The following is a 14,453-nucleotide window of genomic DNA, read 5'->3' as shown; positions in this document are numbered from 1 at the left end:
GTCGCCAGGAGCAAGGATCACAAGCTTTTTCTGCTGGGACCGCACGTTGCAGAAAGACGCTATCTCTTCCGAAAGAGTCTTCAAATGACGCGCCATTTGACTGCATCAGCCCCTATATAACTAACCCCCGCCTACCGCGAACACCCCACCCACCCATCAGGTACGCGGTCCACCAATCCAATATCAGCACTCAGTTAAAGAATGAGTCATAGGGTGTGTCCCCTTTTATTCCCCAGGGAGTTCACTTAAAACTCCTGGGGAATCCGTTAGTTTACTTAAAACAGTGCTAGGGAATAATTCTGTCCTCACGAAACAATGTGTGTGTTTGTGTGTATGTGTTTGCTTGCGTGAGCTTGTGGGCGTGCGGAATTATGCCCATGTGAGTGTTTCTTTGTGTTTGTTTATATGTCTGGGTGTGTGTGTGTTTAAGCTGCAATGTGCTTCTAACTATGTGCTTTTGGCCGATACGATCATCCTTTCAGGCATTGAAGGACAGGAAGTCAGACCTGTACTTTCTGACTTGAGAATCATCAATGAAGTACAGTTAATAACACAGTGTATTTGTTTCCTTAATATCAAAGAAGAGATCTGTGCAGTCTAATAAGTATTCTAGCGATAACCTTTCCATGTTCAGCCTATTGATTCTGTGTTCGAGTGAAATGACTTACCAGTGGGAACCAAGATATGTCTTTGCAGGAAATGTTCTTGTGGAAGCTATATACCCAAATCATAAAGCATCAAGTGTTGGAAACAGGCACTGAACTTAGACGAAATACTCAGTGCCCAAATTAGACTGTGAAAGACTTTCAGGAAATCATGCAATCACCGACATACCAATTGATGACATTCCCTGTATTTATGATTGCAAGTAAAGAGAAATACTCATGACATTCTATTTCCAGTGATTGAGGTCATATGACCACAATTTAAGAAATCATGAAATCAGAAAACTTAACTAATCACAATCTAATCCAACTAAAACCTTTGGTTCATTTAAGAAAGGATGAATATAAAAATAACATATCACGCAGCATGGGAGATAATATTTTAATACGTATGTGATAATGGATCAACATTTGAGAGAGACGAAATAAATAGTTGTAAATTTGAGAATAGCATATAACCAGAATTAAACACTGTAAATGCCTGGGTGATGGGAGTGAGTCCCTGTCTCAGGAAGAAATATAGAGATTTAAAAGCAGGGCGTCTAAAAGAGATTTGCATACCATTGTTAATACTGGCAGTTGTTTTAGTAAGAAAGGGAAAAATAAACCATTTGTCTTAGGGATTCTTGCATGTATTTTTCATCGTCTGAGATGTTGCTTCCAATTCCAGTTAAGCATTGTGTGGTGGACTTGCAGTTACATTTGGTGGAAAATGTCATGCTGATGAAGGTAGACTTGTTTCCCAAACTAAGAGGGACAGAATTTGGGTGTTTCTTTGGGACTTTTGGCTTACTAGGAATAAAGATCCTGGCTCTAGGGATTTTCTTGAAATTTTTCAGATAATGAGAAAGAGAATAGAATTTAGGCCAGGCGCCAAGGCCTCGAGGTGTACAGAAGCATCCCCGGTCTCAGGGCCCATGAAATCAGGATGATTTTAGGGAGGATGGTGGAATGAGGAGAGTGTGACCTTTGGCCTCCTTTCTTTCCCTTTTCTTTTCATGGGTCAGGTGTGCTCTATCGGAAGGCTTCCCCTTTCTGTTGGACAGAGTCCTGGAAGAAGAAATGAGCGCTGCTGAGAAAGATGCTCCACAAGCAGGAAGGAGTCACTATTTTCAGGAGCATGATCCCCAGAAGCATGAGAAATCCAGATGCCGTGGCTTTACACAGGATGCTGGAGTTTCTTTCCTCTGGATCTGGGAACTTGGCATCGGTGTTCTGTAATGCCCATAGCTGATTTTGAGGTGAGTCCACTTGATAACCTGTCTGCGTGTCATGCTCATTACACTGCAATTCACACACACGTCACACCGAAACACTCTGAATGAGCATATTTATGTGCTTGAACAGTGTTGCGCCCAAGATTCTGTGATTCTACAGAGTCCTGAGTTCTGTCCTGGACATCTCTACTCTTGGGTAGGTCAACTTTGATCACTGTACCTAATTATAAATGTACCATTAAATCTAATCAGCAAATACACTAAAGGAAGGGGCCATTCTCCACAATTGTTTCACTCTGGTTGGTCAACTTTAATAACTGTACCTAAGAAGAAATGGATCTGTGATGATTCCACATCAAAGAACCTGTTGATTTTTTGTCATTTGAATGAATTATGTTAACATTTAAATAGAGTTTAAAACCCCAGATTTCCCATGAAATCTAATCAGCCATGAAATCTAATCAGCAGATACAAAAAAGGAAGGGGCCATTCTCCAAAATCGTTTCCACTGAAACACCACCACCAATAAACAAGTCTCATTGCAGGAAAGGGATCCTGCTTCCAAGATCCAGTTTGCACAGTTGGACGATTGACCCAGAATCTCCCCTAATGCCATTTTTTTACACCCCAAGTGAGATTTATTTCTGGGTATTCTAATTTTATTTCAGCTGAATATACACATTCCTGTGTTTCAATTTCTTTCAAACACCTTTTAATAATGAAGTACCTTGCTGCTTCACCCCTTATATAACTAATGCCCACCCACTGGTTCCACTACATTTACCCATCAATTACCCAATTTACCAATGAAATGTCAGCAGTCAATTAAGTTTTGTGTCTTAGGTTGTATCCTTTTGCATTCCTCAGGGAATTTAATGGACACAGCTTAAATTGTGATTATAGAACAACTGAATCAGATTTACTAATCAGTGTTATGGACAAATATGATAGGAGTGGAACTGGGTTAGGACAGTGGCTACACATTTGCCTTACTTCATGTAAAACAATGCCAGTTAACAATTGTGTACATATTAAACAGTTTGTGTCTGTGTGTGTATTTGTATCTTTGTGTCTGGATGTGAGTGTGTGTGTGTGTGTGTGTTGAGAAGTACTTCCAAGCATGTGCATCTGGGAGATAAGATCATTCTTTCCGTGATAGAACGACAAGAAGTTGGGACTACACTTTCTGATTTGAGAATGTGCAGCGATGTTATGTAATTAACACAGCATATTCTGTCTTAATTAAAATGGAGAGATCAATGGAGTCAAATTGACATTCCAGAGATAACCTTCCCATTTTTGACCGATTGATTCTATATCATGTTGCAATGATCTGGCTGTGGGGACAAGACAAGTCTTTGCGTGAAATGGTCTTGTGGAAGCAATATATGCAAATAATAAAACATCAAAAGGGACTATGCCTTCAATTTGCAGAAATATTCACTTAAGTTTGATGAAATTCTCAATGCCCAAAATAGACTGCAGAACACTTTCAAGAAAACATGCTATAACCCAGAGATTAATTGATGACATCCACCGAAGTTATGAGTGCAAGAAAAGAGAAATATTCATGGAATTTTATATCCAAGGGTTTCTTGTATATGACAGCATATTTTGAAAAGTCAAAATCAGAAAAACTTGACAAACAGGAAGATATCTAAGCTAAAACCTTTTGTTCATTAAAGGAGCGATGAGAGGCAGTTCCAAGATGGCCGAATAGGAACCGATCCAGCCTCCAGCTCCCAGCGTGAGCAACACAGGAGACAGGTGATTTCTGCATTTCCAACTGAGGTACCGGGTTCATCTCACTGGGGCTTGTTGGACAGTGGGGGCAGGACAGTGAATGCAGCACACAGAGCAACAACCAAAGCAGGGCAAGCCATCACCCCACCCAGGAAGTGCAAGGGGGAAGGGAATTCCCTTTCCTAGCCAAGGGAAACCGTGATACATAGCACCTGGAAATTTGGGTTACTCTCACCCTAACACTGTCCTTTATCAAGGGTCTCAGCTAACGTCACACTAGGAGATTATATCCCACATCTGGCTTGGAGAGTCCCACACCCACAGAGCCTCCCTCATTGCTAGCACAGTAGTCCAAGATCTAACTGCAAGGAGGCTGCAAGGCTGGGGGAGGGGCGCTCGCCATTGCTGAGGCTTGAGTAGGTAAACAAAGTGGTGGGGAAGCTCGAACTGGGTGGAGCCCACCACAGCTCAAAGAGGCCTGCCTGCCTCTGTAGACTCCACCTCTGGGGAGAGGGCATAGCCAAACAAAAGGCAGCAGAAACCTTTGCAGATTTAAATGTCCCTGTCTGACAGCTTTGAAGAGAGTAGTGGTTCTCCCAGCATGGAGTTTGAGATCTGAGAACAGACAGATTGCCTGCTCAAGTGGGTCTCTGACCCTGGAGTAGCCTAACTGGGAGACACCCCCACTAGGGTCAGATTGACACCTCACACCTCACACAACCGGGTACCCATCTGAGACGAAGCTTCCAGAGGAATAATCAGGCAGAAACATTTGCTGTTCAGCAATATTCACTCTTCTGCAGCTTCCGCTGCTGCCACCCAGGCAAACAGGGTCTGGAGTGGACCTTGAGCAAACTCCAACAGACCTGCAGTTGAGGGTCATGACTATTAGAAAGAAAGCTAACAAACAAACAGAAAGGACATCCACACCAAAACCCCATCTGTACATCAACATCATCAAAGACCAAAGGTAGATAAAACCACAAAGATGGGGAAAAAGAAGTGCAGAAAAACTGAAAATTCTAAAAATCTGAGCACCACTCCCCCTCCAAAGGAATGCAGCTCCTCTCCAGCAATGGAACAAAGCTGAACAGAGAATGACTTTGACGAGTTGAGAGAAGAAGGCTTCAGACGATCAAACTTCTCCGAGCTAAAGGAGGAAGTTTGAACCCATAGCAAAGAAGCTAAAAACCTTGAAAAAAGATTTCCTGAATGGCTAACTAGAATAACCAATGTAAAGAAGTCCTTAAATGACCTGAGAGAGCTGAAAACCATGACACGCGAACTACATGACATATGTGCAAGCTTCAGTAACCGACTCGGTCAACTGGAAGAAAGGGCGTCAGTGATTGAAGACCAAATGAATAAAATGAAGTGAGAAGAGAAGTTTAGAGAGAAAAGAGTAAAAAGAAATGAACAAAGCCTCCAAGAAATATGGGAATGTGGGAAAAGGCAAAATCTACGTCTGATTTGTGAACCTGAAAGTGAGGGGGAGAATGGAACCAAGTTGGAAAACATTCTGCAGGATATCATCCAGGAGAACTCTCCCAACCTAGCAAGGCAGGCTGACATTCAAATTCAGGAAATACAGAGAACGCCACAAATATACTCCTCTAGAAGAGCAACTCCAAGACACATAATTGTCAGATTCACCAAAGTTGAAAGGAAGGAAAAAATGTTAAGGGCAGCCAGAAAGAAAGGTCGGGTTACCCACAAAGGGAAGCCCATTAGACTAACAGTGGATCTCTCGGCAGAAACTCTACAAGCCAGAAGGGAGGGGTGGGGCAATATTCAACATTCTTAAAGAAAAGAATTTTCAACCCAGAATTTCATATCCAGCCAAATTAAGTTTCATAAGTGAGGGAGAAATAAAATCCTTACAGACAAGCAAACGCTGAGAGATTTTGTCACCACCAGGCCTGCCCTACAAGAGCTCTTGAAGGAAGCACTAAACATGGAAATGAACAACCGGTACCAGCCACTGCAAAAACATGCCAAAATGTAAAGACCATCAATGCTAGGAAGAAACTGCATCAACTAATGAGCAAAATAACCAGCCAACATCATAATGACAGGATCAAGTTCACATGTAACAATATTAACCTAAATGTAAATGGGCTAAATGTTCCAATTAAAAGACACAGACTGGCAAGTTGGATAAAGAGTCAGGAGCTCTTGTAGGGCAGGCCTGGTGGTGACAAGACCTATCAGTTTGCTGTATTCAGGAGACCCATCTCACGTGCAGAGACACACATAGGCTCAAAATAAAGGGATGGAGGAAGATCTACCAAGCAAATGGAAAACAAAAAATGGCAGGGGGTGCAATCCTAGTCGCTGATAAAACAGAGTTTAAACCAAGAAAGATCAAAAGAGACAAAGAAGGCCATTACACAATCGTAAAGGGATCAATTCAACAAGAAGAGCTAACTATCCTAAATATATATGCACCCAATTCAGGAGCACCCAGATTCATAAAGCAAGTCCTTAGAGACTTACAAAGAGACTTAGACTCCCACACAATGATAATGGGAGACTTTAATACCCCACTGTCAACATTAGACAGATCAATGAGACAGAAAGTTAAGGATGTACAGGAATTGAACCCAACTCTGCACCAAGCAGACCTAATAGACATCTACAGAACTCTCCACCCCAAACCAACAGAATATACATTCTTCTCAACACCACATCGCACTTATTCCAAAATTGACCACATAGTTGGAAGTAAAGCACTCCTCAGGAAATATAAAAGAACAGAAACTATAACAAACTGTCTCTCAGACCACAGTGCAATCAAACAAGAACTCAGGATTAAGAAACTCAATCAAAACCGCTCAACTACATGGAAACTAAACAACCTGCTCCTGAATGACTACTGGTTACATAACGAAATGAAGGCAGAAATAAAGATGTTCTTTGAAACCAACGAGAACAAAGATACATCATACCAGAATCTCTGGACACATTTAAAGCAGTGTGTAGAGCAAAATTTATACCAATAAATGCCCACAAGAGAAAGCAGGAAAGATCTAAAATTGACATCCTAATATCACAACTAAAAGAACTAGAGAAGCAAGAGCAAACACATTCAAAAGCTAGCAGAAGGTAAGAAATAACTAAGATCAGAGCAGAACTGAAGGAGACAGAGACACAAAAAACCCTCCAAAAAGTCAATGAATCCAGAAGCTGGTTTTTTGAAAAGATTAACAAAATTGATAGACAGCTAGCAAGACTAATAAAGAAGAAAAGAGAGAAGAATCAAATAGATGCAATAAAAAATGATAAAGGGGATATCACCACTGACCCCACAGAAATACAAAGTACCATCAGAGAATACTAAAAACACCTCTACATAAATAAGCTAGAAAGCCTAGAGTAAATGGATAAATTCCTGGACACATACATTCTCCCAAGACTAAACCAGGAAGAAGTTGAATCCCTGAATAGACCAATAACAGGCTCTGAAATTGAGGCAATAATTAATAGCCTACCAACCAAAAAAGTCCAGGACTAGAAAGATTCATAGCCGAATTGTACCAGAGGTACAAGGAGGAGCTGGTACCATTTCTTCTGAAAGTATTCTAATCAATAGAAAAAGAGGGAATCCTCCCTAACTCATTTTATAAGACCAACATCATCCTCATACCAAAGCCTGGCAGAGGCACAACAACAACAAAAAAAGAGAATTTTAGACCAATATCCCTGATGAACATCCATGCAAAAATCCTCAATAAAATACTGGTAAACCAAATCCACAGCACTTCAAAAAGCTTGTCCACCATGATCAAGTGGGCTTCATCCCTGGGATGCAAGACTGGTTCAACATACACAAATCAATAAACGTAATCCAGCATATAAACAGAACCAAAGACAAAAACCACACGATTATCTCAATAGATGCAGAAAAGGCCTTTGACAAAATTCAACAGCTCTTCATGCTAAAAACTTAATAAATTCAGAATTGATGGAACCTATCTCAAAATAATAAGAGCTATTCATGACAAACCCACAGTCTATATCATATTGAATAGGCAAAAACTGGAAGCATTCCCCTTGAAAGCTAGCACAAGACAGGGATGCCCTCTGTCACCACTCCTATTCAACATAGTGTTGAACTTCTGGCCAGGGCAACCAGGCAAGAGAAAGAAATAAAGGGTATTCAATTAGGAAAAGAGGAAGTCAAATTGTCCCTGTTTCCAGATGACATGATTGTATATTTAGAAAACCTCATCCTCTCAGCCCAAAATCTCCTTAAGCTGATAAGCAACTTCAGCAAAGTCTCAGGATACAAAATCAATTTGCAAAAATCACAAGCATTCTTATACACCAATGACAGACAAACAGAGAACCAAATCATAAGTGAACTCCCATTCACAATTGCTTCAAAGAGAATAAAATATCTAGGAATCCAACTTACAAGGGATGTGAAGGACCTCTTCAAGGAGAACTACAAACCACTTCTCAATGAAATAAAAGAGGACAGAAACAAATGGGAGAACATTCCATACATGCCATGCTCATGGATAGGAAGAATCAATATAGTGAAAGTGGCCATACTGTGCAAGGTAATTTATAGATTCAATGTCATCCCCATTAAGCTACCAGTGACTTTCTTCACAGAATTGGAAAAAACTACTTTAAAGTTCATATGGAACCAAAAAAGAGCCCGCATTGCCAAGACAATCCTAAGTTAAAAGAACAAAGCTGGAGTCATCACACTACCTGACTTCAAACTATACTACAAGGCTATGGTAACCAAAACAGCATGGTACTGGTACCAAAACAGAGCTATAGACCAATGGAACAGAACAGAGCCGTCAGAAATAATACCACACTTCTACAACTATCTGATCTTTGACAAACCTGACAACAACAAGAAATGGAGAAAGGATTCCCTATTTAATAAATACTGCTGGGAAAACTGGCTAGCCATAAGTAGAAAGCTGAAACTGTATCCTTTCCTTACACCTTATACAAAAATTAATTCAAGATGGATTAGAGACTTAAATGTTAGACCTAAAACCATAAAAACCCTAGAAGAAAACCTAGGTGATACCATTCAGGACACAAGTGTGGGCAAGGACTTCATGTCGAAAACAACAAAAGCAATAGCAACAAAAGCCAAAATTGACAAATGGGATCTAATTAAACTAAAGAGCTTCTGCACAGCAGAAGAAACTACCATCAGAATAAACAGGCAACCTACAGAATGGGAGAAAAATTTTGCAATCTACTCATCTGACAAAGGGCTAATATCCGGAACCTACAAAGAACTCAAAGAAATTTACAAGAAAAAAACAAAAACAAAAACAATCCCATCAAAAAGTGGGCAAAGGATATGAACAGACACTTCTCAAAAGAAGACATTTATGCCGTCAACAGCCACATGAAAAAATGCTCATCATCACTAGCCATCAAAGAAATGCAAATCAAGACCACAATGAGATACCGTCTCACACCCTTTAGAATGGTGATCATTAAAAAGTCAGGAAACAACAGGTGCTGGAGAGGATGTGGAGAAATAGGAACACTTTTACACTGTTGGTAGAACCGTCAACTAGTTCAACCATTGTGGAAAACAGCATGGCAATTCCTTAAGGATCTAGAACTAGAAATACCATTTGACCCAGACATCCCATTACTGGCTATATCCCCAAAGGATTATAAATCATGCTGCTATAAAGACACATGCACACATATGTTTATTGCGTCACTATTCACAACAGTAAAGACTTGGAACCAACCCAAATGTTCATCAATGATAGACTGGATTAAGAAAATGTGGGCACATATACACCATGGAATACTATGCAGCCATAAAAGAGGATGAGTTCATGTCCTTTGTAGGGACATGGATGCAGCTGAAAACCATCATTCTCAGCAAACTACTGCAAGAACAGAAAACCAAACACCACATGTTCTCACTCATGGATGGGAATTGAACAATGAGAACACCTGGACACAGGAAGGGGAATATCACACACCAGGGCCTGTTGTGGGGTGGGGGGAGGAGGGAAGGATAGCATTAGGAGATACACCTAATGTATATGACGAGTTAATGGGTGCAGCACACCAACATGGCACATGTATACATATGTAACAAACCTGCACTTTGTGCATATATTCCCTAGAATATAAACTATAATAAAATAAAATAATAAAATAAAAAAGGGACGATGAAAATAAATGAAATGTAACACACAGCATGTGAGATAATGTTTTAATACATATCTAAAAATGCCTTAAAATTCAATAGAAATTAAATAAAATCTTCTAAAACTTGACAAAAGGAAACAACAAAAATTACAGACTGGAAAAGCCTGGCTGACTGGAGTGATGTCCTGTCTCAAGAAAGAACAAACAAACACACAAACAAGCAAAGGATTCTGAAAGCAGAGAATCAAACAGATATTTGTACACCGTTCTTCCTTCTTCCTACTAGCACTCTTCATAGTAGGAAAAGGCAAAAACAACCCAAATGTGTCACGAATTGCTTCATCAGTTTTTTAGGATCTGAAATACTGCCTCAATTTTCAGTTACTCATTGTGGGGTGGACCTGCAGTTACCACATTTGGTCCAAAATTTTATGCTGATGAAGGTAGACCTGTCCTGCATTTTCAGAGGGACAGAATTCTGGTGTTTCTCCAGGTTCCTTGGCTTACCAGGAATGAAGATCCGGGAAGAATGTGCGTGTGTGTGTATGTATGTATGTATGTCCATAAGTATTTCCTGTTTTTAAATTTAAAAAATACGGGATACATGTGCAGAACGTACAGGTTTGTTATGTAGGTATCCTTTGCCATGATGGTTTGTTGCACCTATTGACTCATCCTCTAAGTTCTCTTCCCTCATCCCCAGTCCTCAGCGGGCTGTGTTGTGTGTTGTTCCCCTCACTGTGTCCTTGTTTTCTCAATGTTCAACTTTCACTTATTAGTGAGAACATGCGGTGTTTGATTTTTTTGTTACTGTGTTAGTTTGCTCAGTATGATGGCTTCATCCATGTGCCTGCAAAAGACATGATCTCATTCCTTTTTATGACTGCATAGTATTTTATGGTGTATAGGTATCACATTTTCTTTATCCAGTCTAGCACTGAAGCGCATTTGGGTTGGTTTCATGTCTTTGTTATTGTATATAGTGCTGCAATAAACCTACATGTGCATGTGTCTTTATAGTGGAATGATTTATATTCCTTTGGGTATATAGCCACTAATGGGATTACTGGGTCAAATGGTGTTTCTGGTTCTAGATCCTTGAGGAATCACCATACTGTCTTCTACAATGGTTGAACTAATTTACAGTTTCCCCAACAGTGTAAGAGCGTTCCTCTTTCTTCTCAGCCTCACCAGCATCTATTGTTTCTCAACTTTTTAATAATCACCATTCTGATGGGTGTGAGATGGTATCTCATTGTAGTTTTGATTTTCACTTCTCTGATGATCAGTATTGTTGAGCTTTTAAAAAATATATTTGTTGGTTAGATAAATGTCTTCTTTTGATAAGTTTCTGTTCATATCCTTTGCTCACTTTTGATGGGGTTTTTTGTTTTTTTTTGCTTGTAAATATGTTTAAGTTCCTTGTCAATTTTTGTTATTAGACCTTTGTCAGATGGGCAGGTTGCAATAATTTTCTCCAATCCTGTAGGTTGATTGCTCATGCTGATGATAGTTTCTTTGCTGTGCAGAAGGTCTTTAGTTTAATTATATCCGATTTGTCAATTTTGGCTTTTGTTGCAATTGCTTTTGACATTTTTGTCATGAAATCTTTGTCCTTGCCTGTGTCCTGAATGATATTGCCTAGGTTTTCTTCTAGGGATTTTATGGTTTTGGATTTTACATTTAAATCTTTAATCCAGCTTGAGTTAATTATTGTATAAGGTGTAAGGAAGGGGTCAAGTTTTGGTTTTCTGTATATGGCAAGCCAGTTTTCCCAACATCATTTAGTGAATAGGAGATCCTTTCTCCCTTGCTTGTTTTTGTCAGGTTTGTCAAAGATCAGGTGGTCATAGATGTGTGGTGTTATTTCTGAGGTCTTTGCTCTGCTCCATTGGTCTATATGTCTGTTTGGCAGCAGTAGCCTGCTGTTTTGGTACCATAGCCTTCTAGTACAGTTTGAAGTTAGTGTAATGCCTCCAGCTTTGTTATTTTTGTTTATGATTGTCTTGGCTATATGGGGTATTCTTTGATTCCATATGACATTTCAAATAGTTCTTTCTAATTCTGTGAAAAATGTCAACGGTATTTTGATGGGTATAGCATTGAATCTATAATGTTTGGGCAGTATGGCCATTTTCACAATATTGATTCTTCCTATTCATGAGGATGGAATGTTTTTCCATTCGTCTGTATCCTCTCTTATTACCTTGAGCAGTGGTTTGCCGTTGTCCTTGAAGAGGTCCTTCACATCCGTTGTACTCCTAGTTGTATTCCTAGGTATTTTACCCTCTTTGTAGCAATTGTGAATGGGAGTTCATTCTTGATTTGGCTCTCTGCTTGACTATTGTTGGTGTAATGGAATGCTTGTGATTTTTGCACAATGATTTTGTATCTTGAGACCTTGGTGAAGTTGCTTATCAGTTCAAGAAGTTTTTCAGTTGAGATGATGGGGTTTTCTAAATAGGAAGTCATGTCATCTGAAAACAGAGACAAGTTGACTTTCTCTCTTCCTATTGGAATACCCTTTATTTCTTTCTATTGCCTGATTGCCCTGGCGAGAACTTCCAATACTATGTTGAATAGAAGTGGTTACAGAGGTCTTCCTTGTCTTGTACCGGTTTTCAAATGGAATGCTTCCAGCATTTGCCTATTCTTTATGATATTGGCTGTATGAAATAGCTCTTATTATTTTAAAGTATGTTCCATCAATACGTAGTTTATTGAGAGTTTTTAACAGGAAGGGATGTTGAATTTTATCAGAGGCATTTTTGCGTGTATCAAAATAATTGTCTGGTGTTTGCCTTTGGTTCTGTTTATGTGATCAATTACATTTATTGATTTGTGTATGTTGAATCAGCCTTTCACCCCAAAGATGCAGCCCACTTGATCGTGGTGGATAAGGTTTTTGATGTGCTGCTGGATTCGGTTTGCCAGTATTTTATTGAGAATTTTTGCATTGATGTTCATCAGGGATAATGGCCTGAATTGAGCAGGTGTGTGTGTGTGTGTGCTTTTACCTCGGTTTGCCAGTAGGTTGATGTGTGTGTGTGATGTGTGTGTGTGTGTGTGTGTGTGTGTGTGAGAATGTGTGATAGAGAGCCAAATTAGGGCAGAGGAGGCTCCCCGGCCTGTCATGACATTGAATGTTCTGAATTCAAGATGCTCTAATGGACTGTGTCAGTTGGCCTTCAGCCAGGAGGTGGTGCTTGCAAAAGACCGCCAGCTGTGGTGGTAGTGGTGAGATTTGGACTTGCCTTATGTTACCCATGGGAGGTACTCTGGTGTCTCAGGGAACGGGTAGAGCCAAAGGGCTTCTAAAAGTTTCTTCTGTTATTTGTGTTAATCTACCAGGGTAGGTGGTTGAGCAAAACCAAGTGGGAACTAGGTCAGGTAAAGTGATGCTCTGGCTCTCTATGTGTGGGACAAGCAGTGGCTCCAGTGGGAATTGGAAGGCAGTTCTTAGGCCACTGGGGTAATTTTCCAGAGAGAAGTGAAGTTGCCTCTGCCTCTGTACAAGGAGAGTCCGTATGAAGAATGGGGAGTAGCAGCTTGGCAGTAAGCCCCATCCAGCTCCCACACCCTTGGCGAGGCAGGTCTCACACCCACAGTGTTCCACTGGGAGTAGTTAGCTAAGTTTCAATAAGTCTAAACTCAGAGCTCAAAACTGACCCATACCATAAGCCTCTCCTATTGAGACAGTAACTGCAACCTTCAGGCCAAACCCCTCCTGATCCACCTGCAGAGCAGGGGCATCCAGCTCCCGTGCTTGCTGCTGCATCACACGTCCCACTCGCCTCTCAGTTCTGGCCTGGGGAGTTTGTCCCCACAGAAAATTATATCAAACATTTCAGTTGGGAGGTTCTCTCAACCTGTGACCACCATTTGAGTTAGCTGGCAGACTTCTGGGAGGTCCTCTCTGAGGTAGAATCAGAAATGACTTCCCTCCATCCTGCCAGAAACTGGGAACGTGCTGGAGACTCAAAGCACATCCCAATGCCACTCCTCATATACTCATCACTCTTCACTGAATCAACTCCAGCCCTGAGTACGATTAAGGCCTTCCCCCATGGCCTAGATTGATAGGTTTCCCAATGGAAGTGTATATCTTACAGTCAGTTTATCCCCATCTCACACCCTGGAAACTCAAAATTTTCTGCCTAGCTTATGGTGTAAGCTGCATCCTGCTGCTTCTTTCAAATGGTCTGTGGCTTATTTCAATTTTCCTGTTAAGTTCCTGTGTTGCTTCTTGAAAGAAAGTTCAGTGTGAATCTCTACACACCATTTTGTCTTTCCAAGTGCAAGAGGCAGGCTAACAATGCCTTCAATCCACCATCTTGGAAAACAAAAGTAACAGTTTTCTCATTTTTAAAGGTTTTGTTAAGATCTGTTAATGACTCACAAAGAAATAGTATTGGGTATATTTGAAATTAGTATTTATTCATTTATGTTGATAAGTGAAAACACAAGATGGTTATCAAGATGGAAGTACTTAATATGTATATTTCAATATTCTTAGATGCAAATAACTTCACTTTTGATGTATTTTTATTTTACATCAGTTTCATTTCAACTTAGGTTTAAGGGGTTCTTGATAATCTGACATGATAAGTGGTGTTGGAATTGGCATTAAAATCCACCATGCTCTACAGCACTTCATCCTTCTTCGGCAGGC

The 14,453-nt window shown here is 40.2% G+C and overlaps 1 long non-coding RNA gene across 2 annotated transcripts in view; it reads left to right on the top strand.

Moving 5' to 3' along the window:
- The first annotated feature begins 1,674 nt into the window (after window positions 1–1,674).
- Window positions 1,675–14,453, top strand: part of LOC139361428 (uncharacterized) — a 35,100-nt gene continuing 22,321 nt past the window's right edge. For both annotated transcript variants that reach the window (XR_011618999.1, XR_011618998.1), the window contains exons 1-2: window positions 1,675–1,906; window positions 3,568–3,673. This is a non-coding gene — a long non-coding RNA (uncharacterized lncRNA). The remainder of the gene's footprint in view (window positions 1,907–3,567; window positions 3,674–14,453) is intronic.

Source organism: Macaca nemestrina, unplaced genomic scaffold, assembly GCF_043159975.1.
Source record: "Macaca nemestrina isolate mMacNem1 unplaced genomic scaffold, mMacNem.hap1 Scaffold_49, whole genome shotgun sequence".
In the NCBI taxonomy this organism is placed as follows: domain Eukaryota; kingdom Metazoa; phylum Chordata; class Mammalia; order Primates; family Cercopithecidae; genus Macaca; species Macaca nemestrina.
Note: the sequence above shows the minus strand (reverse complement) of the source record. Positions and strands in the feature narration are given on the sequence as shown.